Below are 16,249 nucleotides of genomic sequence, written 5' to 3'. Positions count from 1 at the left end.
AAAGCCGTAAATACTGTTGTCAGATACAGACTCGCAATTGCAATACAATTGTTATCTAACGGGTTGGTAATTACGCGAAAGTAAAACCGAGCTGCCGAAACCCGGGATCGAACCAGGGACCTTTAGATCTTCAGTCTAACGCTCTCCCAACTGAGCTATTTCGGCTACTTGCCGACACTGTACTTAGCTGTTTCCCCAAAATAGCGGAGTTTTCAGTCGCGAGGGCTAAATTTACCTCGTTCAATATCGCCCATTCATTCGCCCCCATATATACTGGCTCCCCTGAAATCCATGTCTAAAAATAGGATCCAATTTTAGGAGACAGTGGATGGGTTGATAGAAAAGGAGGGAAGTAGAGGGAAATAGATTAAAAACAAAAAGCTGCATATATTTTTGCTTGGTCACATTCGGCTACTCCACTAACTCAAAGACTGCTCAGAAAACTGAGGGAATTCAGAATGAAATTATCGACTCATCTTTCAGTGGTTTTTTTTTTTTTTTTTCCGTCTTGCTCTTCAGTGACAAGGCTAAAAGAATGATTGGGCACGTTAATGTGGAGACCGGCTTCTTGCTTCGGATGGAAGAAATTAGGAATGAGCCAATTCTCTTTTCTCCACTCTCTTTTCCTGGCTTTCGTTATGCTGACACGTGGCCAGTTAGTGCGGGGACCAGAGAATAGAAACCGGAACCACTTAAAGACAATCCATCGGATAATGTGTTTATTTCCGTGTGAGCAAGCAAAACGTGTTTTTAAACGAGAAAAGTAGATGCATGTGTATGGTTTCCAATCCTCTCATAAAGAAAGGATACACCATTACTGAACGACACCTCTCATAACAGAAAGATCCTGAGGATCCTTTTTGAAATAGTAATCATATTTCTGAGGAAGTCTTCAAAGATTGGATAGTTGACCAGACACAAAAGCCATTGTCTCAAATCCACTATTTCTTAAACCTTTAAATTATATCCTCTTAACCTGCGACCCTGGGAGAAATGGAAGGGTAGCAAACCAAATAATACCGTTTCTGCTCTTCAGTCATTTCATCCCATCAGTTCTTTCTAAGGTTCCCGCCCCAGCAGGAACCTCAACTTCCTGGAGGCATTTTTTCTGCAATGACCAGGACAGATTTCCTAGTGGAACTTTTCCCCTGACTTCAACCTCTCTCCTCTTCTCTTTCCTATTCTTATAAAATTTTTCAGCTCCTCTCCTCCTTAAGAAAAGATGAACTACAGTCTGAGAGAAGGTATTTCAATGCTTATGCTTAAGGAAAGACATTATCTGTGAAGAACTTTTACAAAACAGTAAGTAAAAGACTAAAATCTCATTAAGAACAAATTAACAGCAGGTCACAAAAAGAGGATACCAAAAATAGCCAATAAGCAATTTAAAAGGTGCCCAACATAATATGCCCTGAGGGAAATGTAAATTTAAAACCCCAAAACCGAATGAAATAATACTTCTCTTCACCGCTCAATTACCTAAGATATAAGCATCTGAATGCAGAGTTCCAAAGAATAGCAAGAAGAGATAAGAAAGTCTTCCTCAGCGATCAATGCAAAGAAATAGAGGAAAACAACAGAAGGGGAAAGACTAGAGATCTCTTCAAGAAAATTAGAGATACCAAGGGAACAAGTCATGCAAAGATGGGCTCGTTAAAGGACAGAAATGCTATGGACCTAACAGAAGCAGAAGTGTTAAGAAGAGGTGGCAAGAATACACAGAAGAACTGTACCAAAAAGATCTTCATGACCAAGATAATCACGATGGTGTGATCACTCATCTAGTGCCAGACATCCTGGAATGTGAAGTCAAGTGGGCCTTAGAAAGCATCACTAGGAACAAAGCTAGTGGAGGTGATGGAATTCCAGTGGAGCTATTTCAAATCCTGAAAGATGATCTGTGAAAGTGCTGCACTCAATATGCCAGCAAATTTGGAAAACTCAGCAGTGGCCACAGGACTGGAAAAGGTCAGTTTTCACTCCAATTCCAAAGAAAGGCAATGCCAAAGAATGCTCAAACTACCGCACAATTGCACTCATCTTACATGCTAGTAAAGTAATGCTCAAAATTCTCCAAGCTAGGCTTAAGCAATACGTGAACCGTGAACTTCCAGATGTTCAAACTGGTTTTAGAAAAGGCAGAGGAACCAGAGATCAAATTGCCAACATCCCCTGGATCATGGAAAAAGCAAGAGAGTTCCAGAAAAACATCTATTTCTGCTTTATTGACTATGCCAAAGCCTTTCACTGTGTGGATCACAGTAAACTGTGGAAAATTCTGAAAGAGATGGGAATATCAGACCACCTAACCTGCCTCTTCAGAAACCTATATGTAGGTCAGGAAGCAACAGTTAGAACTGGACATGGAACAACAGACTGGTTCCAAATAGGAAAAGGAGGACGTCAAGGCTGTATATTGTCACCCTGCTTATTTAACTTATATGCAGAGTACATCATGAGAAATGCTGGACTGGAAGAAGCACAAGCTGGAATCAAGATTGCCAGGAGAAATATCAATCACCTCAGATATGCAGATGACACCACCCTTATAGCAGAAAGTGAAGAGGAACTAAAAAGCCTCTTGATGAAAGTGCAAGAGGAGAGTGAAAAAGTTGGCTTAAAGCTCAGCATTCAGAAAACGAAGATCATGGCATCTGGTCCCATGACTTCAGGGAAATAGATGGGGGAAACAGTGGGAACAGTGTCAGACTTTATTTTTGGGGGGCTCCAAAATCACTGCAGATGGTGATTGCAGCTATGAAATTAAAAGACACTTACTCCTTGGAAGGAAAGTTATGACCAACCTAGATAGCATATTGAAAAGCAGAGACATTACTTTGTCAACAAAGATCCATCTAGTCAAGGCTATGGTTTTTCCAGTGGTCATGTATGGATGTGAGAGTTGGACTGTGAAGAAAGCTGAGCGCCGAAGAATTGATGCTTTTGAAGTGTGGTGTTGGAGAAGACTCTTGAGAGTCCCTTGGACTGCAAGGAGATCCAACCAGTCCATTCTAAAGGAGATCAGTCCTGGGTGTTCATTGGAAGGACTGATGCTAAAGCTGAAACTCCAGTACTTTGGCCACCTCATGCAAAGAGTTGACTCATTGGAAAAGACTCTGATGCTGGGAGGGATTGGGGGCAGGAGGAAAAGCAGACAACAGAGGATGAGATGGTTGGATGGCATCACTGACTCGATGGACGTAAGTCTGCGTGCACTCCGGGAGTTGGTGATGGACGGGAAGGCCTGGTGTGCTGTAATTCATGGGGTCGCAAAGAGTCAGACACGACTGAGTGACTGAACTGAACTGAACTGAACTGAAGAAAACTGATAATATCAAGAGCTGCTGAGCATGTGGAGCAACTGGAATAGTCACTCTCACACTGCTGATGAGACTGTAAACTGGTGCACACACATTAGGAAACTATTTGCAAATACAGACTAAAATTAAATATACATATAAGCTATGCCCCACCCAATAAAAAAACTCCACAGCTCCATTTACACCCAAGAGAAATGCGTATTTTCCTTGAAAGACATATACAGGAATGCCAGTGACCACATTAGACATTTCAGACCGAAACTTGGAGCAGTCTAAATATACATCAACAGTAAAATGGATTTAAGAGTTTTGATGCATAGTATTCATACAGTGGATTACTACGAACAATGAAAAAAGAACTACCAATACTAGCAAAAATATGAATGTATTCAACTTTAAAAAAAATGAATGAAAAATCCATACTCAAATCAGTACATATTGTATGATACTACTTATATTATTTCAAAACACACAAAAAACTAATCCATGGTGTTAGAGAGTGGTATTGATAGAGAGTGGTATTGATTGGGATGAGTCACAAGGAAGCTACCGGGGGTTGAAATATCATTTATCTTTGCCAGAGCTATTGGTTACATGGCATATAACCCATCAAACTGAATAATTAAATTTCATCCATTTTTGTTTATATTAATTAAGCCTCAGTTTAAATAACAAAATAAAGAAGAGAAGAAAAAAAAAAAGATCTCCTTGGATACCACTTTGCCTCTAGTACATCTTATCTCTTTATTAGTATGTGAATTTCAGATTGTGGTCTGCAGGCTGATATCTGGCTAAGGATTGTTTTTTACCCATCTGAGACCACAAGGAACTTTTTATATAAAGTGGACAGTACCAGGACATAGGACTACTTTTGTTGAATACAGTAGAAACAATTTCAGGGGCTTTCAGAATTTCAGAAATAATAATCTCTGGAATGAGGAAGTGACAGCACCTGAGAGGCACCTGCCAAGTGAATTTTAATAAAAATTTATAAAATGTGTAAGGCTTCCCAGGTAGCTCAAATGGTAAAGAATCGGCCTGCAATAAAATGTGTATATCTGGACAAGTTCTCAAATCTCAGTCTGATTCGGAAAGAGTTGAGCTTTTTGCCTTTAGCTAAAATTTGGTGGGAATGTAAATTCAGATACAAGTCTTTAGACAGCTTCCTCTAAAAAATATTTTAGATTCTCTTACAGATTCTTTCTCCCTCAGCATTCCTCTACCAATCCAGGGTTTTACCCACTACAGCCAGCCGTGCACCTCGCCCCCAATCAAACCAAGCCTCAGCTTATGCAGGGGAAAGGTTGAACTGGAAACTTAAGGAAAGTAATTAGAACGCAATGTGGAAATTTACACATGAGTGTCAACACGGAGATTGAAATGCGACTAAAAGTGAGCAAAACTACTGTGCAAATTCCATTGAGGAGCACATAGGATGAAAGAGAGGAGCCCAGCTGACCCGAGAAGGAAGAGGCGGGATGGGGTGAAGTGCAGGAAGTAAAGGAGAAAAGGGACGGAAAGGAAGTGGACAGAGGAAAAGCATCCTCAAAATTATTAGGATTTGAGGGGAGTTTGGGGGTCCAGGCTCCATATTTTTCTGTCTCCGTCCAGGTATGAGAGGAGAGATGCGTTCTCAAGGGATGTAGGCTTGTCGCAGAAAAGGATCTGGCTCCTCTAGTCCAAGACCATTTTGGCTTTGGGAGCGCCTCACAGCTCTTTGCATCGTCAGATGGACAAGTGGAGTGCCTTGGGGATGTACTTGAGGTGAGTTTTCATTTAAAGTCCCGGAACCGCTGGGATGGGTAGCTTGGAAGCTGCACAGATGCCCCGGTTTTCGCGCTTGGATGCTGTGAATCGACCGGTTGCAGCTGCAGCTTTGAGATCCAAGAAAGCGTCTTACTTCTTAAGGCTTTGCTTGAAACGCGAAATATGAGAAAGTTTCTGTTGCTTGCTCCACATACTTCCAAATCTTGCTCCTGAAGAAACTCTTCCTAACATTTGCAACAGGCTCCTTTACTACTTACATGATGCTAGGAAGAGTCTCAAAGGAGTCTGAAGAGCAGAATGAGAACTGAAGACCTTGGTTGCAGAAAGCCAGTCACAGAACAAAGGGTAATACCTACAGAGGAAACCATTCTCCCCTCACTCCTTGTACAGGCACAAAGGCAATATAGAGGAATCATTCACAGGTCAAGGGGATGACCTCAAAATTGGCTGTACAGGTGACTTGTGACAACTGATGGACAGTTACAGCTTCCTCTGGAGATTAAGAAAAGGAGAGGGTGCATTATGGAAGATCTCCAGGTTTCCTGGCTTTTGTAGATGGAAAAAGAGACTGCTTTCTGAACATTTAACAGATTTCTTGCCTGGTTTTCCCTTTTGTGACTGAAAAAAAAACTTTTTTTTTTTTTTAAAGTGTATCCTCCTGCTTAGGCATTGTGAGGCCAGAATCTGAAACTGTACAAACAGCTCTAACCTGGAGATATGCATTGCTCAGTAGTTTGGAAGAAGGGTGTCCCTGGAGAGTAGGTAGATTGAAGTTGAGATAGATGTATTGGGATTGGGAGTACAAGAGTTCATTATCTATCTGTGGAAAACAAAGAAGTGAATTGTCCCCTGGATTGATCTTGGACCCTGGAGTTCAGAACATTTGCCATTTCAGACTGGAAACTTCCCTAAAATACCCGTGTGTGCTAAGTCTCTTCAGACTCTTTGCAACCACATGGATTGTAGCCGGCCAGGCTCCTCTGTCTCTGGGCTTCTCCAGGCAAGAATACTGGAGTCGGGTAGCCATGCCTTCCTCCAGATGATAGGATCAAACCCGTGTCTCTTATGACTCCTGCACTGGCAAGCGTTCTTTACCACTAGTGCCACCTGGGAAGCCCCTTAGAATACCCAGAAAAGCACTATTTCCCTTTATAGATTTCTGCTGAGGTGACTGCCATCTTTTCCTCATTTATCATTTGTTTGTAGTTAAACAACTTTTATGTAAGCTCCAGAGTTTGAGGGTCTCTGATGGAAAAAGTGACCACCAGTGCATCAAGTTGTTAACCACTGGCAGTGAAGTCTAGTGAAATATTTTAGTGAAATCTTCTTCAGCCTCCTGCAACCTGGGTTAGGAAGGAGCTAGAATAAAAGAACCACAAAAGAACTTGAGTGATTAACTTTCTGACAAGGAATCAGGTGGTCTGTCCATTAGGTCAACACAGACTGCCATTTGCTGATACTTTCAGATTCCATACAAGTGGGAATTGGATGGTTGGGAAAACTGCCACTTGCTTTTTAAAACATTTTGGCGGTGGCAACTGCTGAGAATGCTTAGAGAGATTCGGTCAATAACAGAGCTAACAATGGGTAACCTTAGTGAACGGGCACGATTCCTTCCTGTGTAAGGTTAAGAAAGAATTGCCATAGCCAAGAAGATTGAGTGTGACAAAGATATTTCAGACAGCAAGAGGTCTTAGGGTACGTTGGCAAGAAGAATATATGAAAATGTGGGTACTGGGGATGGGACCGAGTGTCTCATGCATGCTAAGCACTGAGCCATACCCTCAGGTCCTCACTGAGTTCTCAGAAGATTTTTCATACCTTCTAGTGACCAGCATTGCATCTGAAGACCAAGTTATCAAACACAAAACAACCTTAAGTTCAATTCCGCTATTTCTAAACTCCTTAGCTTTATCCTCTCTCAGGCATAGTTGTTCCAGGAGAAAGAAACCTTAATAATAGAAAGAAAGGCACTGTTTCTGATTTGCAGTCAGCTTGTGAGGAACTTGCCTAAAAGTTGGATTCCCATCAGATTAGATTGCCTGAATTGCACTTCCATTCTATCACTTGGGTGAGTCTTGGGACAGAACATTCTCCTGCAATGTTTTGAATATTATTCTTTGTATTCTTTTGACTCCTGGATACATTACATACTTCAAAAAATAAAATAAAATTTACTTTAAGTGCATGTGAAAATACTCCAAAATTGAGTATGAATAGAAAAAATCTAACTGTATTTCAAAAGGATAATATAACCTCATTCAAGAGAAAAATAGAGAACACATCCAAGTAAATGTTTTACACACTACTTTATCTCAATTGAAAAGACAAGAAAAAAAAGCAAACAAATCATAACCTCTATGTAGAAGGGTTATTGTTTGTAGTGTTAAGGGTATGTCAATTCTCATATTTTGTATGAATTTTACTTTTATTTGCTATGTGTGAATTTACCTTTGCGTGATTGGGGAAATTAATACATATATTGTTGAAATTCAGGGCTCTCACTATGGGGTGAAGGAGGTAACAAGTAACTGTTGGCACTGGATAGAAGATGTATGAGTGTGTGTGCATGCAAGTATGTATGTGTATCTGTCATTTTCCCTCTAGATCTGTCTAATAGGGCTAGGAAAGCTAATATCTCAGTATCAATAAGTAATGCTAGCCCAGTATCTTGATTTTTGAATATTGATCCCCACTAAAAGGAAACAGAGCTATCAGTAGGATTCACAGACTCTAGGACTGGACCAGAGATAGTATAATATGTACCTAAGATGCCTTTCCATACTATAATATGCTGCCGCTGCTGCTAAGTCACTTCAGTCGTGTCTGACTCTGTGTGACCCCAAAGACGGCAGCCCACCAGGCTCCCCCATTCCTGGGATTCTCCAGGCAAGAACACTGGAGTGGGTTGCCATTTCCTTCTCCAATGCAGGAAAGTGAAAAGTGAAAGTGAAGTCGCTCAGTTGTGTCCAACTGTTCGCGACCCTATGGACTGCAGCCTACCAGGCTCCCCCGTCCATAGGATTTTCCAGGCAAGAGTACTGGAGTGGGGTGCCATTGCCTTCTCCATACTATAATATAAGTGCTCAAAAATCATGAGGATAATTCAAAAGGATCCAGAAACCAACATGAAGGGCTCTCACTGGTCAGATCGGGGGCACTTTGAGATGAATAATGACAATAAATGATTACAATCTTTGGATACTTAAATGAATAAATATGGAAGAAGGGAATTTTTTCCTTACAGTGGTATGCCAACCAATAAATGCAGGGGAAATAATGAAGTTTTAAAATCACCATTTACACGGAGAAGGAACCACTCCAGTTATTATTGCCTGAGAAATCTCATGAACAGAGGAGCCTGCCAGGCTACAGTTCATGGGGTCACAAGAGTTGGACATGACTTAGCAACTAAACAACAAAAACATTGTGATATGTCTGGCTTTCCTACTGTTATGGATTGTCGTATCATTGTGGTTGGAAAATAAAGTTAAAGTAATTTCAATTATATTAAATTTGTTAAGACTTGTTTTGTGACCTAACACATTATCTATCATGGTGAGCATTCCATGTATGCTTGAGAAGAATGTGTATTCCAGGGGTATTGGATGAAATGTTCTGTATATGTCTATTAGGTTCATCTGATCTGATGTGTAGTTTAAGTCCAATATTTCCTTATTGATCTTAAAATGGGGAGATTACTTTGGATTATACAGCTAGGCCCGATGTACTCACAAGTGTCTTTAAAAGAGAGGGACAGAGGGATTTCACACACAGAGAGGAGAAGGCAGTGTGACCACGGTGGCAGAGACTGGAGTAAGGCTGCCACAGGCTAAGGAATGCCATCAGCCACTGGAAGTTGAAAGAGGCAAGATTGGACACACACACCCCCAGAGCCTTGGGAGGGAGCACCACTCTGCCAATACCCTGATGTCTGTCTAGTGATACTAACTTTGGATTTCTCGCCTCCAGAAGGGTAAAAGAACAAATTACTATCGTTTTAAGCTGCCAGGTTTATGCTAACTTGTTATGGCCTCTGTCGGTTACTAATAGAGAGGTTTTGAGGGTCATGAAGTTTAAACAGTGCACCACTGAAACGAATGTCTTAGGTTCTTGTGAGCAGGCAATGAGTAAAGGAAGAAAATACAACTCAAGCCACAGCTGGAGGTGCCGGGGATTGAACCCGGGGCCTCGTACATGCGAAGCACGCGCTCTACCACTGAGCTACACCCCCTCACTGAATTACCATCTGTGAGGGTTCTTCAGGAAATAGCTCACCACATTCTGTGGGCCTCTCCCCAGCTGATGTTTGTTGTTTTAGCAGTATTATGTGTTGCAGCAGGATTTATGACTTCTTTAAGACAAAAGGAAATAAGGGAGTTGTTAAGGATACTGATTCTTTCTTTAGCAAATAAAACTTGAAGTGGAACAAAAAATACTGAAAACGTGTCAGAAAATTGACCAAGTTTTCCTTAGATAAAACACTTCTTGCTATTTGATGTTTGCTTTACAGGAATGTTAAGGACAAGATTTTAATGGGAAAACCCCAGATGAAAATAAAAATCACCATCAATTCTTTCAGCGATTCATTCCCAACACTCTATTCATTTTTATTACATCCCAAAGGCAACTAAGAAGGTTCATAAAATGGTCTAGGAGAACAGTGCTCAAGGTATGAATTAAATGGGCAGATTCAGGATTGGAAAGAAGTGTGGAATTTTAAAAGCAAGTTAGTAGGTAGTAAGACACAGGTTGGAGAGACCTACTGGGTTTACAGAGCAAGAAACAAAGTGGGAGGCACATAAAAAAGAGCCCCATCATTCAAGAAATAGGAAGAAAAGCAAAAAAGAAGTTAGTTGTTCTTTTGCATCCTTGGCAGTGAAAGTAAGGAGTCCTAAAAACTGGCGATTCGTTTCATATATGATATTATACATGTTTCAATGCCATTCTTCCAAATCATCCCACCCTCTCCCTTTCCCACAGAGTCCAAAAGACTGTTCTATACATCTGTGTCTCTTTTGCTGTCTCGCTACAGGGTTATCGTTACCATCTTTATAAATTCCATATATATGCATTAGTATACTGTATTGGTGTTTTTCTTTCTGGCTTACTTCACTCTGTATAATAGGCTCCAGATCATGATGATGTGATCACTAATCTAGAGCCTGATATCTTGGAATGTGAAGTCAAGTAGGCCTTAGACAGTATCACTACGAACAAAGCTAGTGGAGGTGATGGAATTCCAGTGGAGCTATTTCAAATCCTGAAAGATGATCTGTGAAAGTGCTGCACACCATATGCCAGCAAATTTGGAAAACTCAGCAGTGGCCACAGGACTGGAAAAGATCAGTTTTCATTCCAATTCCAAAGAAAGGCAATGCCAAAGAATGCTCAAACTACCACACAATTGCACTCATCTCACATGCTAGTAAAGTAATACTCAAAATTCTCCAAGCCAGGCTTCAGCAATACATGAACTGTGAACTACCTGATGTTCAAGCTGGTTTTAGAACAGGCAGGGGAACCAGAGATCAAATTGCCAACATCCGCTGGATCATGGAAAAAGCAAGAGAGTTCCAGAAAAACATCTATTTCTGCTTTATTGACTATGCCAAACCCTTTGACTGTGTGGATCACAATAAACTGTGGAAAATTCTGAAAGAGATGGGAACACCAGACCACTTAACCTGCCTCTTGAGAAATCTGTATGCAGGCCAGGAAGCAACAGTTAGAACTGGACATGGAGCAACAGACTGGTTCCAAATAGGAAAAGGAGTACGTCAAGGCTGTATATTGTCACCCTGCTTATTTAACTTACATGCAGAGTACATCATGAGAAATGCTGGACTGGAAGAAGCACAAGCTGAAATCAAGATTGCCAGGAGAAATATCAATAACCTCAGATATGCAGATGACACCACCCTTATGGCAGAAAGTGAAGAGGAGCTAAAAAGCCTCTTGATGAAAGTGCAAGAGGAGAGTGAAAAAGTTGGCTTAAAGCTCAACATTCAGAAAATGAAGATCATGGCATCTGGTCCCATCACTTCATGGGAAATAGATGGGGAAACAGTGGAAACAGTGTCAGACTTTATTTTTGGGGGCTCCAAAATCACTGCAGATGGTGACCGCAGCCATGAAATTAAAAGACGCTTACTCCTTGGAAGAAAAGTTATGATCAACCTAGATAGTATATTCAAAAGCAGAGACATTACTTTGCCAACTAAGGTCCGCCTAGTCAAGGCTATGGTTTTTCCAGTGGTCATGTATGGATGTGAGAGTAGGACTGTGAAGAAGGCTGAGCGCCGAAGAATTGATGCTTTTGAAGTGTGGTGTTGGAGAAGACTCTTGAGAGTCCCTTGGACTGCAAGGAGATCCAACCAGTCCATTCTAAAGGAGATCAGTCCTGGGGGTTCTTTGGAAGGAATGATGCTAAAGCTGAAGCTCCAGTACTTTGGCCACCTCATGTGAAGAGTTGACTCATTGGAAAAGACTCTGATGCTGGGAGGGATTGGGAGCAGGAGAAGGGGACGACCGAGTTTGAGATGGCTGGATGGCATCACGGACTCGATGGACGTGAGTCTGAGTGAACTTCGGCAGATGGTGATGGACAGGGAGGCCTGGCGTGCTGCGATTCACGGGGTCGCAAAGAGTCGGACACGACTGAGCGACTGAACTGAACTGAACTTCATCCACCTCATTAGAACTGATTCAAATGTATTCTTTTTAATGGCTGAGTAGTTCTCCAACTGGACCAGGCTGTGCACCCTGCATTAACCACATGTTACTTTTATTGTATTGGCATATAATCTTTAAAATTTCTACCCTCTATTTCCTATGGTTTTCTCATACTAAGTTCCTGACTTTTCCACTCAATCCTCTTCTCCCTTCGAGAAGTCTATGATTGGAAAGGGGGAAAAAATTCCATTTGGACCCAAGCCCTAATATAATAAATAAAACCAATGGTGAAAATTCATGATATTCTTTTACATGTTTTGTCTATTTGCCTTTTGCAACTTGATGAATTCCTGTGCTTCAGTTCAGTTCAGATGCTCAGTCGTATCTGACTCTTTGTGACCCCATGGACTGCAGCACGCCAAGCTTCCCTGTCTATCACCAACTCCTGGAGCTTGCTCAAACTCATGACCATCAAGTTGGTGATGCCATTCAAACATTTCATCCTCTGTCATCCCCTTCTCCTCCTGCCTTCAATCTTTTCCAGCATCAGGGACTTTCCCAATGAGTCAGTTCTTTGCATCGGGTAGTCAAGTATTGGAGTTTCAGCTTCAGCATCAGTCCTTCCAATGAATATTCAGGACTGATTTCCTTTAGGATTGGCTGGTTGGATCTCCTTGCAGTCCAAGGGAACTCTCAAGAGTCTTCTCCAGCAACACAGTTCAAAAGCTTCAATTCTTCAGCGCTCAGTTTTCTTTATAGTCCAACTCTGACATCCATCCATGACTATCGGAAAAACCATAGCTTTGACTAGATGGACCTTTCTTGGCAAAATAATGTCTTTGCTTTTTAATAAGCTGTTTAGGTTGGTCATAACTTTTCTTCCAAGGAGCAAGTGTCTTTTGATTTCATGGCTGCAGTCACCATCTGCAGTGATTTTGGAGCCCCCCAAAATAAAGATTGTTATTGTTTCCACCGTTTCCCCATCTATTTGCCATTAAGTGATGGGACCAGATGCCATGATCTTAGTTTTGTGAATGTTGAGCTTTAAGCCAACTTTTTCACTCTCCTCTTTCACTTTCATCAAGAGGTTCTTTAGTTCTTCGATTTCTTTCATAAGGGTGGTGTCATCTGCATATCTGAGGTTACTGACATTTCTCCCAGCAATCTTGATTCCAGCTTGTGTTTCATCCAGTCCAGCATTTCTCATAATGTACTCTGCATATAAGTTAAATAAGCAGGGTGACAATATACAACCTTGACGTACTCCTTTTCCTATTTGGAACCGGTCTGCTGTTCCACGTCCAGTTCCAACTGTTGCTTCTTGACCTGCATACAGATTTCTCAGGAAGCAGGAAAGGTGGTCCGGTATTCCTATCTCTTGAAGAATTCTCCACAGTTTTTTGTGATCCACACAGTCCTATGTTTGGAGCATGTGAATACATTTCTCTTAACGCAGTAGATACAAGTGGCCAAAAGACATCATAAAATTGTACTTCGAAAACAAAAAGAAAGAAAATATGTCAACAAGATAGAAAATGACCTATTACTCCTATTAAAGAAAGTCTGGCTCCTAAGTGCTAGCTCTTACTCTTTCTTTGAAAAGGTAAATCCAAAAATGAAGACATTTAACTTGGAAAATATCTTATCCTACTTAAAATGTTGATGAAATCAAAACTACAATGAGATATCACCTCACACCAACCAGAATGGCTATCCTAAAAGAATACAGAAGCAATATATACTGGAGAGGGTGTGGAAAGAAGGGAATCCTCCTACACTGTTGATGGGAATGTTAACTGGTACAGCAGCCATTATGAAGCAAAATATGGAGATTCCTTAAAAAACTAAAAATAGAGTTATCATATGATCCTGCAATCTCACTCTTGGGTCTATATCCAGATAAAAACATGATCTAAAAGAATACATGCACCTCAGTGTTCATTGCAGCACTGTTTACAGTAACAGAAGCAACCTAATTGTCTATCAATAGAGAAATGGATAAAAAAGTTGTGGTACATATATTCAATGGACATATATACATATATACAATTCAGCCATTAAAAATGAAATAATACCACTTGCAACAACATGGATAGACCTAGAGATTGTCAAACGGAGTGAAGTAAGTCAGACAGAGAAGGAGAAATATCGTACGACATCCCCTACATGTGGAATCTAAAAAACAACGGATACAAATGAACTTACAAAATAGAAAGAGACTCACAGACTTAGAGAACAAATTTATGGTTGCCGGGGGGAAGGATGAGGAAAAGGGATACTTAGGGACTTTTGATGGACATGTATACACTGTTATATTTAAAATGTATAAGCAACAAGGACCAACTGGATAGCATATGGAACTCTGCTCAATGTTATGTGCAGCCTGGACAGGAGGGGAGTTTGGAGGAGAATTGATACATGTATATATATGACTGAATTCCTTCAATGTCCACCTGAAACTATCACAACATTGTAAATAGGCTACAACCCAATACAAAAGAAAAAGTTTTTTTTTAAAGTTGCTGAGCAGAAAGAAAGATATGAGCTTCCTAGTTCTTATTGGAAGTTAGCACCATCTTGACTGCAGAACCTGCAAAACATTTTATTTAAAAGAAACTTGACATCTAATTCAATTATGTATACTGATTTTAAAAATACTATTAAATATATTACCACGAGAGGGGAAACAGAGTCAATTATAAGAATACAAAACTGGTTCAACAATAGAAATACCTTTTTGCAATTGTTTTTACTACATTAGAATAGGAAGTTGGAAAATTATTAATAAAATAAGCCATATATTTATAATATATAATCATTTTAACCCGCACTGGAGCACTCAAACCAGTGACTCTCAAATTTTAACGTGCAAAGGAAACACTTAGGGATCCTGTCGAAATGTTGCTTCTAATTCAGTAAGTCTGAGGGGGAACTGACATCCTGCATTCTAACAAGGTACCACCAACTGCTTTAGTCCAAGGACCCAGGGTCTTGAAAATTTCTTTCCGATAGAGGGCGCAACAGTCTCAGATAAAATTACTTCTGTAACAACTAAATTATCTAGTTAAGTCCTATTCTCCGGTAAGAGTAAAAACAGACCAAAACTGGAAATTAATCTCTGACGTTTGAGATCTTCAGCCCAAGGTACTTCCCAATGGGGTTATTGATGCCTAAGTGTGACTTCTTCACATCCACTGATGAAAATAAATTTCTCGATTCCAAGTTAGGAACGCTGTCTTCTTGCTCAATCTGCAGTCTAATCATGGCCAACACGGCTCAGAGAACAAAACAGACTAAAAAAAAAAATTGGCTTGAGATCGTGTGTTTTTCTTTTGTTAAATTCTGCCCTCTTTGTCTCTTCTTTCCTGCTATTTAAATATTAATAATACGGCAAAGTGAAACCAAAGGCAAAAAGGCTCGTCAATTTGGTGACGGGCTATCTGTTCGGAATCTCGAGCTGCTGAATGAGCCCAGGCTTTGTCTTTTCGTTTCCTCTTTTCCTTCTTATGCAGCCACCCTGACTGTTGCCAAATCGGAGGAGTAGAAAAAGAACAGCACTAACACTAGCAGCAAATAGGTTTACTTTCTTTTTGAGCAAGGTTCAAAAAGTGGAGGTGCCGGGGATTGAACCCGGGGCCTCGTGCATGCTAAGCACGCGCTCTACCACTGAGCTACACCCCCTACCCAGTAGCAAACCCTCGGGAATTTATTCAAGACAGAACACAGTTTTGGGTCAGTTTTACAACAATTAACGTTAGGCTAAAGTCTAGTGTGTCAAATTTCACTTATTTCCAAAAACCTTAAAACTAGAACTTAAATACAGGTCCTGTATTATGCTTTGCTGAAAGAAGAGTAGATTGCATTCTAGACGGAGGGCCCCCGTTGGTGGTCCTGGGACCTTTTTGCTTCTATCTGTCTGGAATCACTTCCCTGCCGCAGTTAGAAGAGCTTGATGAAATATTTTTTCTCCTTTCTTCACTTACTCTTTCCCTAGGTGGAAAGCAACCAAATTAGCTCCAGAAGAGAGAAGATGGAAGGACAAATGGAGTGCCGTTTGTTTCGGCAGCCTAGAGAGGGGGTTCCTTGGCTACGATCGCACCCCTTTAGGGGTAGAATACAAGGCCATTTAAGAAGGTTAATGTGACGCGCCGACTGAACTGAACTGAACTGAATGTGATGCGCATTAACCCTCAGTTAAAAACTCTTCGCACTGCTGGACTAGTTCACTCACCACAGCTTTCTCACAGGCTCTGAGCCTCTCAAACGTCCAGCCCATAAACCAACAGAGCCTCAGTTAACCTTGGGAAAGTTGCTTAAACGGGCAAAAGACACAATAAGGTAGTGAGGTAAATACTTCTCCAGTCAGAGATGAAAAGGATGTTATGAACTTTGTTCATGTTAGAAATGAACAAAATAAGCCAAAAAGAAGGAAGGGTTGATAAAGACGAACGAGAAAATGAGTTGTTTTTTTTTTTAAGTAGAACTAG

The 16,249-nt window shown here is 40.8% G+C and overlaps 3 non-coding genes across 3 annotated transcripts; all 3 read right to left on the bottom strand.

The window, feature by feature from the left end:
- Positions 1–92: 92 nt before the first annotated feature.
- TRNAF-GAA (transfer RNA phenylalanine (anticodon GAA)) lies at positions 93–165 on the bottom strand. Its single transcript has one exon. It is a non-coding gene; the product is annotated as a tRNA-Phe (tRNA).
- A 9,084-nt stretch (positions 166–9,249) lies between these two features.
- TRNAA-CGC (transfer RNA alanine (anticodon CGC)) lies at positions 9,250–9,321 on the bottom strand. Its single transcript has one exon. It is a non-coding gene; the product is annotated as a tRNA-Ala (tRNA).
- A 6,050-nt stretch (positions 9,322–15,371) lies between these two features.
- TRNAA-AGC (transfer RNA alanine (anticodon AGC)) lies at positions 15,372–15,443 on the bottom strand. The gene has a single exon. It is a non-coding gene; the product is annotated as a tRNA-Ala (tRNA).
- Between the last annotated feature and the right edge of the window lie 806 nt (positions 15,444–16,249).

Source organism: Ovis aries, chromosome 20, assembly GCF_016772045.2.
Source record: "Ovis aries strain OAR_USU_Benz2616 breed Rambouillet chromosome 20, ARS-UI_Ramb_v3.0, whole genome shotgun sequence".
NCBI classification, from domain to species: Eukaryota; Metazoa; Chordata; class Mammalia; order Artiodactyla; family Bovidae; genus Ovis; species Ovis aries.
This window is presented reverse-complemented; position numbering and strand designations above follow the sequence as displayed.